The sequence below is a fragment of the Aethalodelphis obliquidens genome, unplaced genomic scaffold (assembly GCF_003676395.1).
Source record: "Aethalodelphis obliquidens isolate GAN/ISIS:26980383/991018 unplaced genomic scaffold, ASM367639v1 scaffold15, whole genome shotgun sequence".
Classification (NCBI taxonomy): Eukaryota; Metazoa; Chordata; class Mammalia; order Artiodactyla; family Delphinidae; genus Aethalodelphis; species Aethalodelphis obliquidens.
In genome coordinates this window covers 12,812,288-12,833,444 of record NW_020837959.1, presented here as the reverse complement: position 1 = coordinate 12,833,444, position 21,157 = coordinate 12,812,288, and the positions used below count along the sequence as shown (strand labels likewise).

Below are 21,157 nucleotides of genomic sequence, written 5' to 3'. Positions count from 1 at the left end.
ATCCATTTAAAACATTTTTCAAAATACATTCAAAAGAAGGCAATTTTGGTAATTCCTTGGTGGTCCAGTGGTTAGAACTCCTCGCTTTTACTGCCAAAGGCGTGGGTTCAATCCCTGGTCGGGGAACTAAGATCCCACAAGTCACGCAGCGCAGCCAAAAAAAAAATCAAAAGAATACAAGTTTGTTATTCTAAGTACATAGAAGCAACTCAAACTGTTAACGAAGTGTTACCAACATGAGGAGTTCCTAGCTTTGTTTCTTTGAACAAGTAAAGTACATTTATTATGGAAGCATTTATCTGCATAAACTGTTTAAATATACTGTTTAAGGAAGAAAAAAAACTTTCTTAAGAATGTTGAAAAAACTTTTAAAATTATGTAGCAGTTGAATGATGTATCGACTTATTTAGGAAATCTCTTCTTCTGAAGGAGGAGGAAGGGGACTGCAGCTCCACCAACGTCAGCCTGCTCACACATGTGCTACATGTCGACACCCCAAGTCCACGCAGTTGCCTGTACAGCAATTCAGTGGTTTCTGTAATGTTCTGCATATAAAGTAAATGACGGAAGCACAGCGTTCCCCTTGAACTCTCCCCTTTGTCAATGTTCTTCTGTAACAGTGAGTTGGGATCTATGAGTCTTGCATCTGATAACAGAGTATCCTCTTAAAAGACTCTGCATCTGACATTTAGGTTGGATTACAACTTATATCAATTTCCCTCTTGTAAGAAGAAAACTCTCACTCAGAATAAGATCTGCCAGAAGGTGACAGCTGTTTTTTGTTGGATGTGAATTTAAGTAAACAGTTAAGACAGTAGAGCTTTTACTAAGATGATTTAATAAAGCTCATTAATGTGCTGATTTACATAGCTGACCCGAATAGAATATGACATTCATCTCTCTGCTGCAGCAAAGTGTCATCAAGATATATTAATGTATTAAAGGCACTGCCAATGTTAAATTTTAATTCTAAATGTAATCAACCTTTATGATGGAGGACAACACAAAGGGAGAAATATTGGAAATAGTTCACATGTATTTTCCTTTGTTTTTAACCCATATAAATTGCTCAGTCTACCTCGTCAGGAAAGTATTAATAGCATTTCCATTGGTATGGAAAAAAAAAACTGAGTTATTTTCGAGATTATAGATCAAAGCTATTAGATCAATCAATATAAAAGCCAGTGAGTAGCTAGAGAAGAGCTTTAGCTCTCAGTAAGCATCCGCTTGTCTCGCTCAGCTGTATCCACAGTCATGAGTCAGCAAGAAAGCATTTGACCCAGCAAAACTCACCCCTGTGTCTGAATCGTGATCCATAACAATTCTGAGCCTCGGAGCACAAGCCACTTGGATATTTTCTATTTTCTAGTTGAATGCTCAATGCTCTCACTCTTCACCGCACAGTGACTGAGGGTATCATAGAGTCCACCTGACAAGTATGCGATTTTTCACATATTAAGACCTCTTAGTCCCCCTTCAGCTTCAGGGGAGAGGAAGGAGAGAGGGACTCTATTTTACATTTGATCCCAGCAGTTCCTGACAGTTCCTGACATAGCCTTGGCTATGAAACTTGTAAAATTTGAGAATTAAGCTGTGAATAGTAATAATAAAAACAACTGGCAACATCTATTGTTTACTCAAATAGTGACGGGAAGTATTCAAAGTATTTTCTGAACACCAATTCCTTTAATCCTCTCAACAATCCCATGTGGATTACTATTCCCTACTGCAGAGATGAGGAATTGAATCGGAGGCACAGGGAACCCCAGGCAAAGTCACATGCCAATCCGTGGGAGGGATGGGATGTGGACTTGAGGACTGGTTGGAGCCTGCACTCACCACTGCACCATGGTGCCTTTTCCACAGTAGCGATATTAGCAAGTGTAAGATGATACCAGAGGTAATGAAATGGAAGAGCAAGGGGTTTGGAGGCAGCCATGTGGGTTCAGGTGAAAGCTGTTCACCGAATAAACAGCGTGAGCTAATGCAAGCTATATAACTTCTCTAAGCCTCAATTTCCCCATATGCAAAATGGGTTTAATAAAATAGGGCCAGGTAACAGGCTGACCTTCCCTGAATTCCCTTGGTCACCTGTCTGTGGCTCCTTTCCCTCTACTTTGCTGTCTCCCTAGGCCCCCAGCTCCCTCCTTCTCTTTCTTGTATGCAGGCTGTTGCGAAGCTCAACTCATTATACAGTGAAATCCTGTGAGGTGCTTGGGAGAACCTGTAAACGGTCAAGGTTGTGCTGTACACATTATTATGGATGCTACAACCTAGCTAGCCAATGAGGGTGAGATCAGGGAAGAGTCTTAAATCATGTTGAGAAGCAATGTTTGTAGAACTTGTTCTTCTGTAGACTAATATTTCCCAAAGTGCATTATTGTTATTAATAGGCGTTACCAAAAATAAATAAGTAAACTTGGGGATAAACAAAATTAAACAGATTTATTTCTTGCAGGACTTCTCAAAGCCTTTGGTATGCTAACACACTATGTGAATCTCCAAGTGGACAATGTAGTATGCAGTGTTTCCCGAACAAATCTAAAAAGGAATCCATTTTTATTTCCCCAGATCATCTTGCAAGACCAGTACTGAGCAGGAAAAAACTGGGGAAGGTTTTGGGCTTCGGTGACACCAACGAATAGATGTAGAACTCAATGCTGAGGATTGTTTCTGTGACTTAGGGAGTGGAGCAATGAGACTAACCCTATACCGCTGATTCCTTTGTAGAGCTGGAACTCAAACCTTTTGAGGAAGCTGCAGCCTGGCCCAGATTGTACAACAGAACTAGATTGTTCCTAGGACTGTAGAAGTAAGAGCTGATTCATGGATTTATTTTATCAATCTCCTGGGACTTAGAAACCCTAGTTATTAGTCCTTAGGCTATTAGGAGCAGTGTAGAGAAGTCTCAGTTGTAGAAGTATATGGGTCAGGGGCTTAAGAAAGATTTGAAAAAATAATGACAAGAGGGCTTCCCTGGTGGCGCAGTGGTTGAGAGTCTGCCTGCCGATGCAGGGGACACAGGTTCGTGCCCCGATCCAGGAGGATCCCACGTGCCGCGGAGCGGCTAGGCCCGTGAGCCATGACTGCTGAGCCTGCACGTCCGGAGCCTGTGCTCCGCAACAGGAGAGGCCACAACAGTGAGAGGCCTGCGTAACGCAAAAAAAAAAAAATAATAATAATAATGATTTACAGAAGATTTACAGAAGACTAGAAAAGAGTCAGGGGAGAAACACAAAGATTATCTAAAAGTGGTAAATCTGTGACCAGCCCCTATTAGTGTCTACCACCCCAGTCTTAATCTGAAGATGTTAACCGGGCAGACACGTACGGTTGAGCAGGTTGTGTACCGCATAACTCCAGGGGAGCACATATTTTATGAATGGTGAATGCAGAATGTTGACTACAACCTGAATAAAGCCCTGGAGATCTGCCACGCATAACCTCCTTGGTCACACACAGTGGCCCTGGACACTAACCTCAGCGACTAAGTAAACTAACGGAAAATGTGTTCTCACAAAATATTTATTTGATTTGTCAAGCTGTATCTGGTTTGTCCATTAAGCAGAGTTCTTAAAGTTGGGGGCAGTAAAATCAAACAGCTACCCAAGCAGCTAGAAACACACAAGAAATGAATTCAAAATACCATAAAGATATGATCTGAGTAATTTAATTATGAGTTTAAAAATTAAACCTCGGTATTTCCTTTAGAACGTTTCAGGAAGTGCTCTATATTTTCATGTTTTCAAGACAATCCCTTTCCTTATTATTTTCCTCTTCATGAGCAAGAGAACCCACCAAAATTTCACTTGCAAACTCCCTGCTAAAACATGGCAAGTGAGTAGGAATCTTTGCTCAAGTTTCAGGGTTAGACTGTGTCTGAGTGTTTGTGCCACTGAAGGGCCTAAATTTTACACAGAATCTGGGTTCACCACCCACCTCAGCCACTAGGTTCTTTAGAGACCCAGGATGAAGCCTTCAACCTTCAGCATCTCAGTTTCTCCACTTGTAAAATGAAGGTAAAGGAAGTGACCTCCCAGATTGAGTACAAGTATGAAGTGAAAAATGATTGTAAAGTGCTTTTCGAAAGAGAGTGTACAATGAGTGCTTGATAATAATCTTTCCAATACTGAAGACATAAAGATAAATTAGGCAGCCCTCTTTTCTCCTCTGAGAATGATAGAATCCGTATTTGGGTGTCAGGATAATTAGGGCAATAAGTACTTATTAGCTGATTCGGTATGAAAAATATGCTCTAATTGCCCATTTGGTGAAATTTACATTTTTCTTGAAGTTTGGGAATCTTTTGTTTCTCTATTTTCAATGTTAAAAAGTCCTTTACAAGGAAAATGTTGATTTCTAACCAAAAGGCAGTTTCCTCATTATATTTAGATGTGAAATCTCGAGAATAGAGAGTTTTTTAAAGTATGGTCCAAATTATTAGCTCAGCAATGTTATGTAACTCAAAGTATATATAAAGCAAAGTTATAAATGCTTAATTATGTTAAAAATATTTACGCTTTAAGATTAAAATAGATTAAAAATATCATCTGTGCTTCTTAGTCAGGGATCCAGCAAACTGAGAACTTTTGAAATTACTTCTGGAACATGACGGTTAATACGTGATGAGAACTCATGAAGGAAGTCTTTGTTTGTAGCAGAGCTTGTGGTTTTGAAAGCTGAGCACATGCTTTTGCCAAGGTGTTGCATGTATGTGGATAGTGTGCTACTCATTGATAGCAAATTTTTCCTGTAGATATATACAAATATTTACTACTGTAAATAAACATAGCTTAAATGATCCTACACGACTGCAAATTTTTTAATGTTATTTATTTTGAGACCACAGTGAGTATTTAAACTCTTAAGTGGAGGAGTCTCAGACCAGTTTCTGGTACAGGAAGGATTTCTGGCTGCTGTAATTCAGCCAGTTGGGTGTATGGAATTTTTGTGTATGAAGGAGACCAGGGGGAGGCGCCTGGGGCAGAGATGCAGGGAATGGGGGCCAAGCATGCACCCAGTGCATAATATGACACCCTGTAATCATCCTCACTGATATTTTGAGGAAGTACAAACTTCCAGAAGGTTAAAATCTCGTCTGCTTTCATAAAGGCCAAGCATTGTGTTTTCTCGCCTTCAAATAAGGGGCTAGAATCTAGATGAATAGTAAGATATCTTCCAGCCCTAAGGATCCATGATTGTAATCTCACCATAATCGCCTCAGGACTGGGCTCCTTTGCAAAATAAAATAATTCCATTTGTAAGTGATCAGGCTTGTTGGGGAGGCTGGCAATCCAACGGGCTGGGGGGCACAGAGAGGGAGCTTGTGGGCATCAGCATGACTCGGGAGATACAAGGGTATCTTAGGCAAAGCTGTAGCAATAATTGGAGTGAGTCGAAAAGGAGTGAGTCGAAAAGGATCAATTCTTATTTTGTTTGGCTGTAGACGAGAGACCTGCTAACAGAGTTCAGGATTATGACTCAGTGAATATTTAAATGTGGTTATTTCTTCCTTTCTCATTAAGCCTTTTAGGTGCAGAGATCTACAAAGCATTGAGATTTAAAGGTCTGAGATTTTAGAGAAAGAACACAGTGACATGAGACTGGAATGATGTAAGGTGATGACATCAGCACCAGAATGCTGTTGCTAAGGTGAACCTATTTTTCTCTCTGATCCAGATGGAAGGCTAAATAATTGCCCATTTCTGGTAAAGAATCTATCCATGGCATTTTCCCTTTTCTGTAGTAGATGAAACAAAGCCAGATGCTTTCTCTTTGCACAAATTATTTCTTAAAGACAAAATTTTTATTACAAAACATACCACCTGTTCTTCAAAGAAAATTCGGAACACTTTATATAAGTTTGAAATTTTGATGATCAAGAATATATACTGAGATCTAAATGGATTATCTGAATGAGATGATGATTTGATGAATCACCCTAAATTTAGTGAAAAGAAATAGGGAAACATCTAGAAGGGAAAAGAAAGATCTGTCACCTTCAGATTGTTGACAGAGGGAAGGCAATGAGGGGAGTCCTGGGTTGGAAGACAGAGAGAGAGAAGACACCATTTTAAGGCTGTGGACTGAGCGAAACTGAATAATGGATTATGCCATTAGTACGGAGAGAACAGGGCAGAGCCGAGAAAACCTATGAAGAAACAAGGGGTGGGATTCAGCGACAAGTTAGAGGCCAGAGCAGTTGAACACAGAAGTCCCTCCTACATGAAGGTCTTCCAGAGTTCTCCCTGGAGTTTGCATCTTCCGCTGGAGCAGGTTTCTCCAGGGATCCATGACAGACTCCCCCAACCCTGCAAATCTCGGCTCAAGGGACACTTTCTCAAGGAGCCCTGTGCTGCCTACTTATTGTAAGATGGTCTGGTCCCCTGCACCGTGTCCTACTTTTCCTTTTCCTTTTTCTTTTCTTTTTGTAACAACACTTGACACCTTCTAATTTACTGTATGATTTTTCTTTCTGTTACTTTTAGAGCAGCATACTGTAGTGGCAAAGAAAATACACTCTGAAGCCAGCCTGCTTGGGACAAATGGGCTCCACCGCTGACTCACTGTGTGGCCCCGGAAAGGTTCCTTAACCACGCAGGTGACTTTTCTCCTCTGTAAGGTAAGGCTGGGATAATAGTAGCATGTATTTCATAGTGTTGTGCTCAACATAGTAATTGCTATGTAAATATTTAACAATATTACAATATTAGTATTGTTAATTAACAATATTAAATATTATATTAATATTTACTATGTAAATAAATTGTATCTACCCCCTCCAAGCCCCCAAGACTATGGGAAATCCTGAGAAGCACTTGTCATGAGTGACATTTGATGGAGGAGAGAGATGAATAACACATTTTCCAGAAACTGGTATTTTCGTTGAAGCATAGAATTTAGGTGGGATTACGATTTGGAAGGGTAGTTCTGCCTGTAGGTCACTGGACAACCACCAGGGGCCCTCTGCTGGCCAGAAAAGCCTGGGCAAATGGTCTCCAAGATTTGACCAAGAAGGATGGTTGTGAAGGTCTGGTCCAGCCAAGACGTCCTGGAGCCACAGGGGCTTCCAGGTAACTGTGGTCCCAAGAAATGAGTAGAAAGTAGCACTGGAGACGTGGTAGATGCCTCACAAGTTGTCAGCAAAGTTGAGGACCTCTATAGAGTAGGAAGATCTGGCACCAGATAAAAGATGTTGAGGTGAATGAGGTAAGCAGATATGGGCATGGCCCAAAGAACGGGACAAGAAAAATAAAAAAAGATTTATCTGGGCCAATGTTCCCCAAAATGCATCACCCATATAGTTAGATGTTACACCATACTAGTTAGATGTTTTTTAATTAAAAGGGTCTGTGGTAAAATAAATTTTCAAACATGGCAAACTACAAACTACTTGGAGATTCACAAAGCATATTCCTAGAATTAAACCTCTGAGAAGTCCTTTGATGAAAGCACATGCTTAACTGGTTATTCCAACATTTCCTGAACTTACTTGTCTGTGACCCCTTTCTTCAGGAACATTTTGAGATCCGTAGATCTTGCTTTGGGGAACCTCTGTGTAATTCTTCAAGCTCCTCGGGGTCAGGTCCTACTCATCTTTATATCTTCCATATCTCAGTGGGAACCAACGCATAGCAAGTATTTCATAAATCCTAATCAGATGAGTGAAAAAGCAAATCTAGGTAGAGTGGCTGTCCTGTGAGAAACTGGAAGAGATGGAGATGGGAATGAGAGCCTTGAAAAGCATTCCATCAAGGAACATCATATTGTACTATATCAAAACTGTTGTATTTATTTTTAAAATCAAGCTTGCAATCAAAGCTGCACTTACACACATGCCACCCTTCATTTCCCACAACTAGCTCATACTGGCACTCCAGGACAACAGTTGTCTTCTCTAGTCAACAAGCTCATGTTCTCCTGCTGTCACAGAGGTTCACCCAAGAATTCACCAAGATCTTTTTCTCAAACTCACCACCCACTTCTCAGCCTTTTGGAAAGGAGGTTATTCCCATTCCATTCAAGACCCTTTCTAGTGATCTGGGCTGCTCATTGATCATAAGAAACATGACATCCCAACTCTGCCAGAGCTCATGCTGTCAGGTGGCACAAAGTTGCACCCTCAATAGCCAGTCCTGACTCATCCCTGGTTTGCACACATGTGGCTCTAATGACCCTTGGAAGGCCCTTAGGAAGTGCCACTCCAGCTTTGATGGTTTCCTGTGTCTCAAGCACAATTTCCTACTCACCCTGTGCCACATTTCAGTCCTCTCATATTTGATTCATTTACTTAATGAATATTTATCATCAGTCCCATATGTCAAGTATGTGGTAGGCGCTTGGACTATACCAATGAACAAAACAGGGAAAGCCCCCTGCCCATGGGTGCCTACATCCTAGTGGAGGAAATGGACAACAAAGAATAAATATCAAGTACATTATATATTATGATGAAAGGTGACAGGTGCTATGGAATCTCCTTCCATCCAGTTGCTATTAGACCCCAGTCCAGCTTGACCCTTCAGTCAGGAGATGGTCAGGAGGCAATGGATGGGAAAGTCTTTCAGGTAATCCAACAAGGGGAGCACGCCAGCCCCCTCTAGCATTTCAGGTTTGGAGGATTCTCTGTCATACACACCACTTTACTATAAGGAGGTGGAGAAAGGGTCTAAGAACAGTCACCCTTTCTTATAGGTGAAGGGTCAAGTTATGGTGGCCACAACAGGAAATATGAGGGAAGCATGGTGATCCACCAGCTAGCCTAGAAGAACAATGGAGATGAGCTGCAAAAGATGTGTGTGGTCTTAATGAAGAGGAATTATAGGAAAAAGACTCATTGTCTCTTCCTCTTTGCACTTATTTTCAGAATTCACCATTTTGAAAGGCAAATGGTCACTGGCAAGTTCTCCCCATGAACAGCTGGCAGCATCAGCATCCTCTTTGTCCCATCACGTTCTTCTTTATTTGACCCACAAGCATCTGAAATTCTGAGGACCATAAGGTTCATCCACTACTCAGAAGCTTGTTTTCAAATGACCTCGGTTTCAGGGCTGGACATGTCCTGACCTTGTCTTTGCAACTCCAAATGCCCTTGGGCCTCAGGACAGGAAGCCTGATGCAGCCATCACACCAGAAAAAAACACTGGAACAGATGATGTTGGCCAACCTGTCACGACCCTTGCCTTAGTGCCATGGTTCCCAAATTGAACCATGAGTCACCCTGGGAGACTGCGGTGAACACACAGGGGTTCCATGAATATTTTATATTTCCAGGGGAAACACAGAAATATTTAGCATTTGTCAGAAACTGTGCAAACTACTAATTCAAAGTAATGCAATTCCAATATTAGAAACACACTACATTCCTTTCAATGGTATATATATCTTTGCAAAGTTGGACTTTCAGCAATTGCTAAGAAGAAAAGCAAGTGCAACACAAAAATCAATGTGGAGCAGGAAACGAGAGCAGTGTTTCACTCTTATTTCAAGCTTTGAGAATTGCAGGCAGTGCCCAATAGGCACTCACAATTCATTAATAACTAATTAAGGTTATTTAAGAATGAAATAAAAATACTGTTTTTTCTTTTAAACTTTTTATATTAACTTTTCAATCATCTACAAACTTGTGAAAACATAAACTCTTACTAAGTTGTTAGGATCTAGTTAATAAATAGAACAATTAGGTGTTTCTTTTGGCCTAGGAGCATGGTGAAAAAAATACTGCTACAAACCAAGAAAGTCTGGAAATCTCTACTTTAGTCCATTACCACATAGACTCCTCAGTGAAATATTGCTAGAATTCTAGAAACTAAAAATGATGATGCCGATGATGATAACAGCAGCAGTAATAACAGTCGTAGTTAACATATATTGAGCATTTATTATGTGCCATGTCTATGCAAAGGATTTCTCAGACAGTATTTTATTTATATGCTTTATGCAATTTATTTTGTTTTAACCCAGAAATGTTAGTCTTAATTTTTCCCCAAGTCTGCTGCCCCTGGACCTACAGAGAAAATTTAGGAACGAGTTGAACTTTTTGTAATAAATTTGACTGAAAACGCTATAACTTTTTTTCTAATGATTATAAAACAAACTTTCTATTTCCTACTGCATTTTCGACAATCCATGTATTAAAAAGAAAACTACCAGTCCCTTCTAAGTATGCAAATTTTCTTCAGATTCATAAATAAAAATCCACCAACCAAAATTAATTCAGCATTGCTCCATGCTAGGCAGTGTAGAGGATGCAAAAGGACTTAAATGCATGATCTGTGCCCTCAAAGGACTTCCAATAGGATTTATACATAAAATAACTAGAGGAAAATAAAAAATAGTATCTACTAAAGAACTAGGTGGGGAAGTGTAGGGTAGAGATATTCTATTGAGAGAGGAATGCACCCAGAGACTGAACTGTCACAAACCTGGCCCATCTGCACCTTGCCTTCCTGTCTCATTTCTCTCTTTGCTGTAAACAAACTTCTCCTTTCTAGCCATCTCTTCTGGAAAGTCAACACTTCCATCTGTTCTAGGACACCTATCCATTTCCACTTGAAGGAAGGCTTTGTTTCTATGGAAATCACCTCCATTTTAAACATCATCAAAGATTAATTTTCCTCTTGCCTGTAAGCTTGCTAACTTTGGTATATCCAACAAAGGAGACGATCATAACTGCATGTGCTTTTTGGCTTTTGTAGTATTTCTCCTTTCCCTTCTCCAGAGAAACGTTTTTTAATATATAGACCAAATCCATTGTCTCTTTGACTTCATTATCAGTTTTTTTTCTTGAACCCTGAATTTGTCTTTACCACTTTATTACTAGTGCTATTTTCAAGTTATCCATTAACCATTCAACAACTGTTTAACAAATGTCTATTATATCACTGCATGTTCTAGGTACTGGAATAAACTGATGGGCAAGAAAGACATGGTCACTTCTGTTATAGAGACTAGTGAGGTACATAAACAAGTAAGACATATTTAATTGCTAATTGATATGTGATAATTGCTATAAAGAGTAAAATGTCAAATTGCCAGGGAAGATTTGGTGGTCAAGGAAGGCTTCCTGGGAGAGGTGATGTGTACATTAAATGTTGCTGGATGGAAATATGTTAGAAGGATATAAAAGGAATAAAAGATGTTTCATGCAGAAGGAATCCAGGCTCTAAATTAGAAAGGGCATAATACATTCTAGGAAATAAAATTAAAATTAGTTTAGTAATATTAGATGTGAAGTAGGAGGGAAGTGAGTTCAAGAGGAGTGGTGAGAGAATATACTCAAGTATTAGGCAAGAGATTTATTCTGAAGGTAATAGGGAGTCACTGAGTGACTTTGTGCAGGTAATGGCACCATAAGACTTGTTTTTAAAAGATGAGTTTGGCTGTGGTGTTGTGAATAGAGTGAGAAGTGAGGGGCAAGATTGGATGCAGAAAGGTGAAGAATAGACAAAAGATGATGGATGTTTGAATTAGCGACAAAGCAAAAGGGGAAGAGGAGAAAAAGAAAAAAGTCCAGCTTGGATCTGCAGTACATTGTATTGATCAATTCACTAATTCAACACACATTTATTATTGAGAATCTTTTTTTATGTGCCAGGCACATCCTAGATTAGATGCTGAAGAGGCAGTGGTGACTCTGACACTGACAAGCTGGTTGAGAAGGTAGATCTTAAGTAATTAACCAAAGAAACGTATCACTATATCCTGTTAAAAAGTGCTATAAAATGAGCAACATCTATAAAATCTTGCTACTCAAAGAATAGTCAATGGACCAGCAGCATCAGCATCACCTGGGAGCTTGTTAGTAAAGCTCAGTATCTACCTAAGAACTACTGAGATAGAATGTGCTTTTTTTTGTGTGTGTGTGGTATGTGGGCCTCTCACTGTTGTGGCCTCTCCCGTTGTGGAGAACAGGCTCCGGACGCACAGGCTCAGTGGCCATGGCTCACGGGCCCAGCCGCTCCACGGCATGTGGGATCCTCCCGGACCGGGGCACGAACCCGTGTCCCCTGCATTGGCAGGCGGACTCCTAACCACTGCGCCACCAGGGAAGCCCTAGAATGTGCATGTTAACAAGATCCCTGGGAGGGGGGGATTTACATGCATATTAAATTTGAGAAGCAGTGCTCTAGAGAGTACGGGGCTGTGAGAGAAAACAACAGGTGGACCGGAACTCCTCTTGGGGGTTAGGGAAGGGTTCCCTGAAGAAATGGCCTCTGCTTGGCTAGAGAGGTAGGCAGGGGCTGGGTAGTACAAGACCTTGTAGGCTATTTTGAAAACTGTCATCTCTTCCTAATAGCAACTCAAAGATGTTTAAAGGTTAGGTTCATCAGCTCAAGCAGCCATAACAAAATACCGCATAGATTGGGTGGCCTAAACAACAGAAATTTATTTTCTCATGGTTCTAGAGGCTGGAAGTCTGAAATCACCATGCCAGCATGGTTGGGTTCTGGTGAGCGCCCTCTTCCTGGCTGCCTTCTTGCTGTGTCCTCAATTGGCTGAGAGGGAGCAAAATGATCTCTCTCCCTGGTGTCTTTTCTTATAAGGACACTAATCCCATCATGTGGGCCCCACCCTCATGACCTAATTACCTCCCAAAGGCCTCATCAGCAACTGCCGTCACATGGGGGCTTAGGGCTTCAACATATGAATTTGGTGGGACACAACTCAGTCCATAGCAAAAGTATGTGGAGTATTCAAAATTCTGTTTTTGAATTATTTTTCTGGCTGATGTGCAGAAAAGGGATTGGAAGGATCAAGAATATATGCAGGACACCAGCCAGGAGGCTATTTCAATAGTCATGGTGAATGACACTGAGAGCTTGGACAAAGATGCACTGGTGGAGATGGAGCTGAGTGAAACATTTCAAAATATTTAGGTGCTAAACTTGACAGGCTTTGATGATAGATTTCATATGGTGGTTGGGGAGAGGAGGGTCAAGAATGACTGCCAGATTCTTGGCTGGTGCAATTGGATGGATATGATATCAATTCTTGAGATAGGAGTCATGAAATGAGCAAGTTTGTGCGTGGCATCTTGCTAAATGCAATGAACAATATAGAAATTAAGATAAGAATAGCCATCATTTAGTGAGCATTTATCACGTGCCAGCCACTGTGTAGACACTTTACATACATTACCTTCTTTAATATACTATGCGAGCCTAGCCTTCTGAGATGGGAAGATCAACTCATTGCTAAGGGTTTAATGGTCTGCTAAAATGAACAGTGCAGAATGCTTTAAAGGAGATCAGAGGAGACAATGTGAACAGGGAAGCCATCGCAGAAGAAAGAGGATGCAAGCTGAGGTTTAAAGGCTGGATAAGACTTTCTTCAGTGAAGCTCTTGGGAGTCAGGTCTGAAGATTGGCTGTAGGAGCCAGGTCCTGGAGACTCAGGCATGGCTCCCTCACAAAGTTCACTTAGAAAAACAGTAGAAAAAGTTGAGTGGAAAGGGAGGGCCCAGATTATGAAGGGCCTTGAAAGTCGGTAGTTTGGATTTTAAGAGAGAAGAATTGAATATGAAAGGAACATGACAGTACATGACTTAGGAAAACCTGTCAAGCAACAGGGGAGCTTGAACACGGGAGGCTTGAGTCCCAGAAGCCAGCTTATTGGCATTTGCATTAGCCAGGTAATAGGTCAGATTTGTGAACCAGCTAGAAGGAAAAAAATCAACCAGATTTAGTTTCATTGAATGAAAATAGAAGAATGGGCTTCCCTGGTGACACAGTGGTTAAGAATCCGCCTGCCAACACAGGGGACACAGGTTCGAGCCCTGATCCTGGAAGATCCCAAATGCCGCAGAGCAACTAAGCCCGTGCACCACAACTACTGAGCCTGTGCGCTGCCACTACTGAAGCTTGCGCGCCTAGAGCCCGTGCTCCACAACAAGAGAAGCCACCGCAATGAGAAGACCGTGCACCGCAACGAAGAGTAGCCCCCGCTCGCCACAACTAGAGAAAGCCTGCACAGCAATAAAGACCCAATGCAGCCAAGAATAAATAAAATAAACAAAATTTTTTTTAAAAAAGTCTTTAAAACAAAAGAAAACAGAAGAATGAGTCAAAGAAGACTAAAATTTCAGGATTGAAATGAAGGGAAAGGTAGTTTTAAAGTCATAATCAGAGGGGGATCAGGGAGAGGATATTCATAAACCTGTGATATCCCATTTACATGCAGTATAATATTAAGAATATTTAAAAATAATTGTTTACCTGTTTGACCACAGAGATCATTTAAATTTCCAGAAAAATTATAGTAGATGAAAGACTCTAAGTTAGGTATATCTTGGATTTACACTGGGATGAAAAAAAATTGTAAGTATAAGATTCAAGGGGAATAAAGTATGGTATTCTATTAAAGAAAGAACCTACAAATCATATGAAACATTGTGATTTTAAAATGCAATTGCCAAAGTCAAAAGAAACCATTACATTCCACCCCAACTGTTACTTCATTACAGATGCAACAAGCCGTCGCTTATAAACAACACAGTGCGTTGGGTTCAACCTTTCAGATGAATGGGCCTTGGTTCCCACCTTGGTCTAGCCATGTAATCATAACGCAGTTTTTTTTAAATTCAAAATATTGTGTTTAGTGGAAGGAAAATGTATGCTTTTTTGTGTTTTCTAAATGCCATTTATACTTTTTCAAAACGGAGTACCGTTGACTGGGAAAGAAGTAAATAACCCTTACTAAGCTTTCCATTCCTCTTCTGCTTTATCTCAGGGAACTTCAGCACCTCCAGACCATCCTTTGTGGAGTCGCACCTGATGGTGCCCCTTGGGTCACGTGCCACGTGTGTTCAGCAGTAAACATCCTCCTGTGCTGTTTGCTTCATTAATGACAATATGGACCAATGCACAGTATTTATCAAGTGGTAACCAAGGAAGCTAAGGTTAGGTTAAGGCACACCTAATCCTCTCAGGGGATCTTGCCAAGAGCACAAAGGGTAAAGTACAGATATCAATTTTATTGTTCAGAATTCCTTAATTGAAGTCCCGGGGAGTCTGAAAACTTAAGAGGAAAGATATATGGGCTGCAGTAACTAACCACTGCAGTAACAGATGTTATACAGGAAAACTGTGCGAGGGATATAAGCATGTTTTGACTTTGACTATGCACTTGGGCTAACACATCCTTCCTCACTAATGGAAATCATATGCAAACGTTTTGTAAGGTGTATTAATTTCCATGGCAGACATCGAATTGTTTTCCTTTTAAAAAAATATATGCTGTGTCCAATGGGGCAACGACTTCTGTTTCATGTACAACCTGGATTTTTCCTAAATCTGCAGAGTTTTCTGTTTTCCAAAGTATTGACAATGCAGCCACAAGCTTTGGGCTGGCTGTCTTAAAGGGTGTTTTCCGGAGCTACCCCTCTCTCTGCTCTGCCAATTATGTGCCACTTTGTCTTGGTGCTCTGATTGCTTTCTTCTGAGAGGGAAATTCCTCTTTCATCAGTATGGATGCACTGTTTTCACACACTGCAAGTGCTGTGTTGCTGTGTCAGTCATCCTATTAGGGCCAGTTTCAGACGAGTAGGGCTGACGAACTTGCTGGGGATTGGCTGCTCACAGCTGGGAGGGATTTGTCGGAAGGAAGGGCTGCAGCTTACAGCAACAGAGTTTAGACTGTCTTTGCTTCATCATCTGAAGGCAAAATTTTCCAGATACGGCAGACGGCTCTCAGAGTACAATAAACAGGGAATGAGAACTATTTACATGGAAATTTCTTCCTCATGATGCAGCGGAGAAGCCTCGGCCGCTTGATTTTGCCAGATGTTCCTGGGGTTACTGTAAAAGGAAAGGAGAGGCAGAGCTAAACAAGGTAGGGAAATCATCCCCCCCTTCTTTTTTTTTTTTTTTTTTTTTTTCCTGAATGTTTAAAGAGTTTGCTGCAGTATGCTGCATTCCGTGTATGTTGCTTAGGGAAGCCAGGGAAACCGGATTCCACTAGTTCAAATGTAATACTTGCAGGGGGGACCCTGGAGTTTTACGTAACATTTTGATTCGAGAAAGAGAAATGGCAAAGCGTGAATCTCTGCTGCCTGTTTGGGGTGAGGCATAAAACGAGTTTTTATTCAAAGAATAGATCCATTGATTACTCAACAAAAACCATTCGAATTCTTGGGAGCATTGTTATTTTCTTGTTCTAGAAAATGTTCATACTGTCGTAGTTAGCTCCCGAATCAATAAAGTTTACGTCGATCCTGTGATCTGAAAACAGACTCGTAATTAAGAAAAAGAAAAAAAAAACTTCACGGTAAATAATTATCAATTGGACGTTTAGCCCAAAAAATACGTCTACTTATCGGAAATTAGGGACCTACCTAGCTCTACAATGCCACGGCTTTAACTGAGTTTCAAAAGCACATTTTTAACACGCCAGCAAGAGGTAGCTTTCTGACAAGTTTTTGATACTGTAGTTCGATGTTTACATTTCTTTTTCTGGCATGTCTGAGCCTTTGTTTCCAGCTTAAAAGTGGAACCATTATATTCAAAAGTAAAGCTGGGTTAATAATGCTTACTGCAATTATCTGATCTTTATGCATTTTTAATGAGAACACACAGCCAGCAGAATAATTTAATGAGGGCAGGCTAGCTTTTAAAGCTGTGTTTTCACTGTGCCGAACCATATCAACTTTCTAGCCGAGAAGCAGCAGTGAGAAATGATGGAGAAGATTTATTTTTAACACACTTGGCCCAAGAGAAGGAAAGGATATATTTGTTAAAGAATTCTTTCTGCCCTTTTCCGTTTTAAATTTCTGCCAGGCATGAGGAAACTGTGCTTTTTTGTTAGGCCTCAGAAGCATATGTTTACAATAAATGTGTAACATTTTTAGAATAGTTAGCAAGCACTGAAGCAAAGAAAAAAAAAATCTGACTTGCGTAACCATCACCACCGTGAATGTTGTTCAAGAAACATCACTGGCCTTTGAAAAGACAAAGGTTAAGTGGAAAGATATTTGTTAATTGAGTAATATGTGCATTTTGAGGATAATAAAGTAAAAAGATAAAGAGGTTCTATAACCTGTATATAAGATGAAGTTTCTTCAGCTAGCTTGCCTGTTTTGGAAGAAGCCGTAGAAGTACTCATTTAAATAAGGGCAATGCCACGTAGATTCTTCCAGACCCACTGTTTTTACTTTCAAGGAGAAGTGCAGGACACTAGCCCAGAACTTCTGACGTCATCTCCCAACTATTTCTGCTGTGTGTTTTTTATTCAAGCTCGTGGAGAGGAATATTTTTTTATGTCCTGGCTAGGAACGTTCTAACTGTCACTTGGCAGGTCTTGAGTTAGGTCTTCATATTCCCGTCCTTTCTAAACCCTAAACCGACCTCCAGCAGAAATAGGGCATCTTCTCCTACCTGCTTCCTCATGTCGGGCAGGTCAGGGCGGTTTTTCTGCAGGACCCTGGCTGTGCTGACTGGAAGCGGCAGGGAGTGGAGCACGGCTCTGCTTCTGGTCCCACCTCCCCTCAGTGCAGCCCAGCACTGCCCCCTGGGCAAACAGTCCCCGTGGCCCCATTCCTAGCTCCCCCAGAGCCACTTTTTAGGACCCAGGTTATGCCACCGAGTTCACGGCTGGTCGTGATGGTGGGAACAGCCGCTCTGATAGAAAGAGCACCATGTCCTCGTGCAGATGGACCCAAGGAAGGGCAGTCCAGTACTGCAGGCTGTTCATCCCGTGTCACAAGTGGCAACCTTGGTCGTTGCAATCAGGGGATGGTTAGTTTTTAATAAGGAGGCTTTTCAGAAAGAATTTCCGTTAGAACAGCTTGGAGTTCTCGGGAGTTCCCAGTCCTTGTCTGCATCCTCTTCAGGACTGCTTGTGTTGTGTAGCCTCGAGCAAGCACCCATCTCAATTTTTCTCTCTCTTAATAGAATTGAATACTTGCTACACTTTCCTTCATACGTCTAGCATTTTGAGAGGTCTTGACCTTGCATCCAAAAAACAAAAAAAAGTTTGTCTGTTGACACAGTGAACTAGTTAAAGTACAAAGGGATAAAACCTCCCTATTAACGAAACTGGTAAATGCTTTAGGGTGTTAAGATATATCGTCATATATACAGAACCCTTCAATCTACTTCATGTTCATGTACGTTTTCTAGGGATATTTCTCCTTAGACCAACGCATGCAATTTCCAAGGAAATCAGAGCATTGCTGTGTGCATTTTCTCCGTTGGTCTTGTGCAATAGACTAGAAACTGTGCAAACCAGACCCTTCAGACACAGGCCTTGCAGTGCCCGAAGCATTTAGTGCTTTTTTCTTTGACTTTGGTATTACATGTGTGCAAGTGGAGTGAATGAGAGAGAGAATGAGAGGAAAGGAGACAAATACGCTTGTGAAATCTACTGGTTGTGCAGCGTTACTGGTTAACAGCCTGCCTTCTCCCTGCTAGTTGTTTTAATTTGCTGTTGCTATGGTAAACACAAATCAATATCACATGGCCAGTCCCGCTCGGGGAGTGCCACAGAGATTCAAGATCAGGTACCCACGCTTCCAAGCAAGAATTGGGAGAAGCGGATTCAGATGTTGAGTTTGAGGGATTTCCTTATGGGAGACTGATAAGGTTCAGGCTTGCATGCGTTTTCTCTTCCTTTCTTCCTGCACTTTCCTACCGGTAACGAGAAAAGCTGGGTATTATATGTCAACGAGACGTCAATAAGAAAAAAAAAAAAAAAAAATGGGAAGGCCTACTGATTTGTTTACATTTTCCAAGATGACAAAACATATTATCAACATAGAAGGAGGCTGGCCACGTGGCAAGTGGCAAAGGATTCTGATTAACCAAGAGGTGGGACACCTGCAGGACCTGTTGGTTGTGAAAACATAGTTTGGGGTCTTGAGTAGCTCCAGGTACAGCTGCACAGGAGAGCTGGTAGGTCAGAAACAGTTGTGACTGCCGTGTCAGGCAGAGAAAGCTGGCATCTCTGGGGAGCAGGTGGGCAGGGGGGCGAGGGGCGTTATGGAAAGATAGGGAGGTGTGAGGCATCAATGTCAGCCGGGAGCAAAGTCACGAGAAAGCTGTAGGTCCAAAGGCAGGCCAGGTGAGCACGGAAGCCCGGGGGTAGAGCAGCACAGGGGCAGGACACTTAGCTCCTCTCATAAAACCTGCCTGAGGCCCGACCTGAAGGCCCAGCAAAGAAAGAGAGGAAGTGGCTGTGAAGAGAAGTAAAGATGCATGTGCCCAGGCATACTTTCTGGAAGGAACCAGATGGGCACAGATGTCCCCTGCCGGGTGGAGCAAGGAACTTGGTACTTCATGCTTTGCTTTATTTCAGAAGAACGATGCAGGAAGACTTAGCTGGGCTTTGTAAATTAGTTGCAGTACTGTTTTTGACCTTCAGATTTTTACTCAGCTCAGTTGTTTTTTGGTTTTTGTTGTTTTGTTTTGTTTAATGTGCACAGACTGTTAGTTGCAGCTGTGATCATATTCATAGTAAGGGGCTCAAGGTGGCGTCATGGCTGGTCTACATCAGGCCATGCCTCCAATTGCTTGGCCTCGTTGAGCTGAAGCTGGTCCCCGCTCTGTTGCTGAGAGTGAACATAGGTGTGAAAGGCGAGGCCATAGGGTTTCTTCTGTGATCCGGAGCCACAGTGCTGATGGATAAGTTTTCGGCTGGCCTGCTCCCCTCAATATGGCAGAAACGCTTGGTCATAGAAGTGGACCCACTGATTTACCTTAGTGCTCTGACAAAGACTGCATTGTCTCCGAGATCCTAGGTCAGTATATTCCATCAATCAGTCAACAAGTGTTTATTAAACACCTCTTGGCTCCCCTGGCTTTTGCCATTTGGTTAGAACAAGTCAATTACCTAATAGCTAACTTTGAGTATGTGCAAAATGTAGGACAGAAAGAAACAATGCGGAATTGTAAGTTTCAAAGACTTTCATAATAACTTTATTGGCTAACATTAATTTAACATTGTTAACCATCAAACATTAATTGTAGGTTTGAGACAGTTTTGGTGTTTGGGGGAGGTATAAGAGAAGGAATTTTGAGTTTTAACTCTGTAATTTCTTCACCCCTACTGTATTTCTCAGCATAATACTGTTTAAATAACATATAATGATGTACGATCAGCAACAGACGTATGAGAACGCTGCCTCCACAAATCCAAACTATGAGGCTGTGGAGAGCATTCCCCCCATCTCAGCAAGCTGAGAGACAGCCCCGAAATGACTGGGGAATATGGGTGCATCGTCCGAAAGGATCTTAGCCATCAATCAGCAAAAGGAAATCCTAGACCCTCTCCCACACTTCTGAGCCTCGGGGTGGCTGAGATCTCACTGTCCCCATCCCAGCAAGGAAACCTGATTCCTGACCCTGGAGGGTTAAGCTCCACCACCCACACACACACAACTCTTTTTTAAAAGCACAGTTACTTAAAACAAAATCTATTTCCCTTTTTAAACACAAAGTTTTTGTTTTGCTTTGTTTTTCGCCCTGACATCAAAATTAATGTGTGTTCTCTGGGCACAGAGAAGCCACAAGTTTGGGAAGAGCTGGGAGAGGAGACTGAGGGTGTAAGGGAGCCTCAAGAATTCTTTTCAGCGATGGGTCCTGGCAGGCAGATGGGCAGGTGCTAAGGTCTAGGAGCATCGAGGCGAGCTGGTTGCCAGAGAAGAGCTCTGGGGGAGTGAGCCATCTCAGAAGACAGCAGAAGGAGGCAGGAGGCATGGAAGACGCTGCAGGTCCCTGGGCCTGAGCAGTTTGCAATCCACACTAGCTGGGGCACAAGACACTCACAAACAAGATAAGAGCAGCTCAGCACACAAATGCCATCAGAAGGATAATTAGCATATGTATAATTCTGTACCCTCTACAGAGGGCTTTCACAGACTTTATCTCAATTAACAGTTCAAACAGTGGGTTAAAAACTGGGAGCCTAAGATTAGAGCATGCCTGTGAGGATGTACTAAGTAAAGCTTCTGGCGGAGATGAGTTGTAAACCGGATTTTAAAAACTTTTATTCATTGATTTTTTTCAGTGTTGGATTTGAATTTAGAAAACCAGGAGACACAAGTGCTCCTGGTTACAAGTATGCGTGTCACCTTCTCCTGTCCCCAGATGCTTTCTTGGACAACTACACTTAAAAACTAGTACAGGAGGCAGTCCGGATGTGGCAACAGAGCAGGAGAGGTTGGT

The 21,157-nt window shown here is 41.6% G+C and overlaps 1 protein-coding gene across 13 annotated transcripts in view; it reads left to right on the top strand.

Moving 5' to 3' along the window:
- The first annotated feature begins 15,592 nt into the window (after positions 1–15,592).
- The window catches only part of MBNL2 (muscleblind like splicing regulator 2), a 152,519-nt gene continuing 146,954 nt past the window's right edge, over positions 15,593–21,157 (top strand). For 6 of the 13 annotated variants that reach the window (XR_003434673.1, XM_027115964.1, XM_027115960.1 and 3 more), the window contains exon 1: positions 15,621–15,830. The gene's annotated coding sequence lies outside the window, so the exon portion shown is untranslated. Of the gene's footprint in view, positions 15,831–21,157 lie in introns of all 13 variants that reach the window. The other 7 variants (XM_027115962.1, XM_027115956.1, XR_003434672.1 and 4 more) reach the window with 4 other exon arrangements.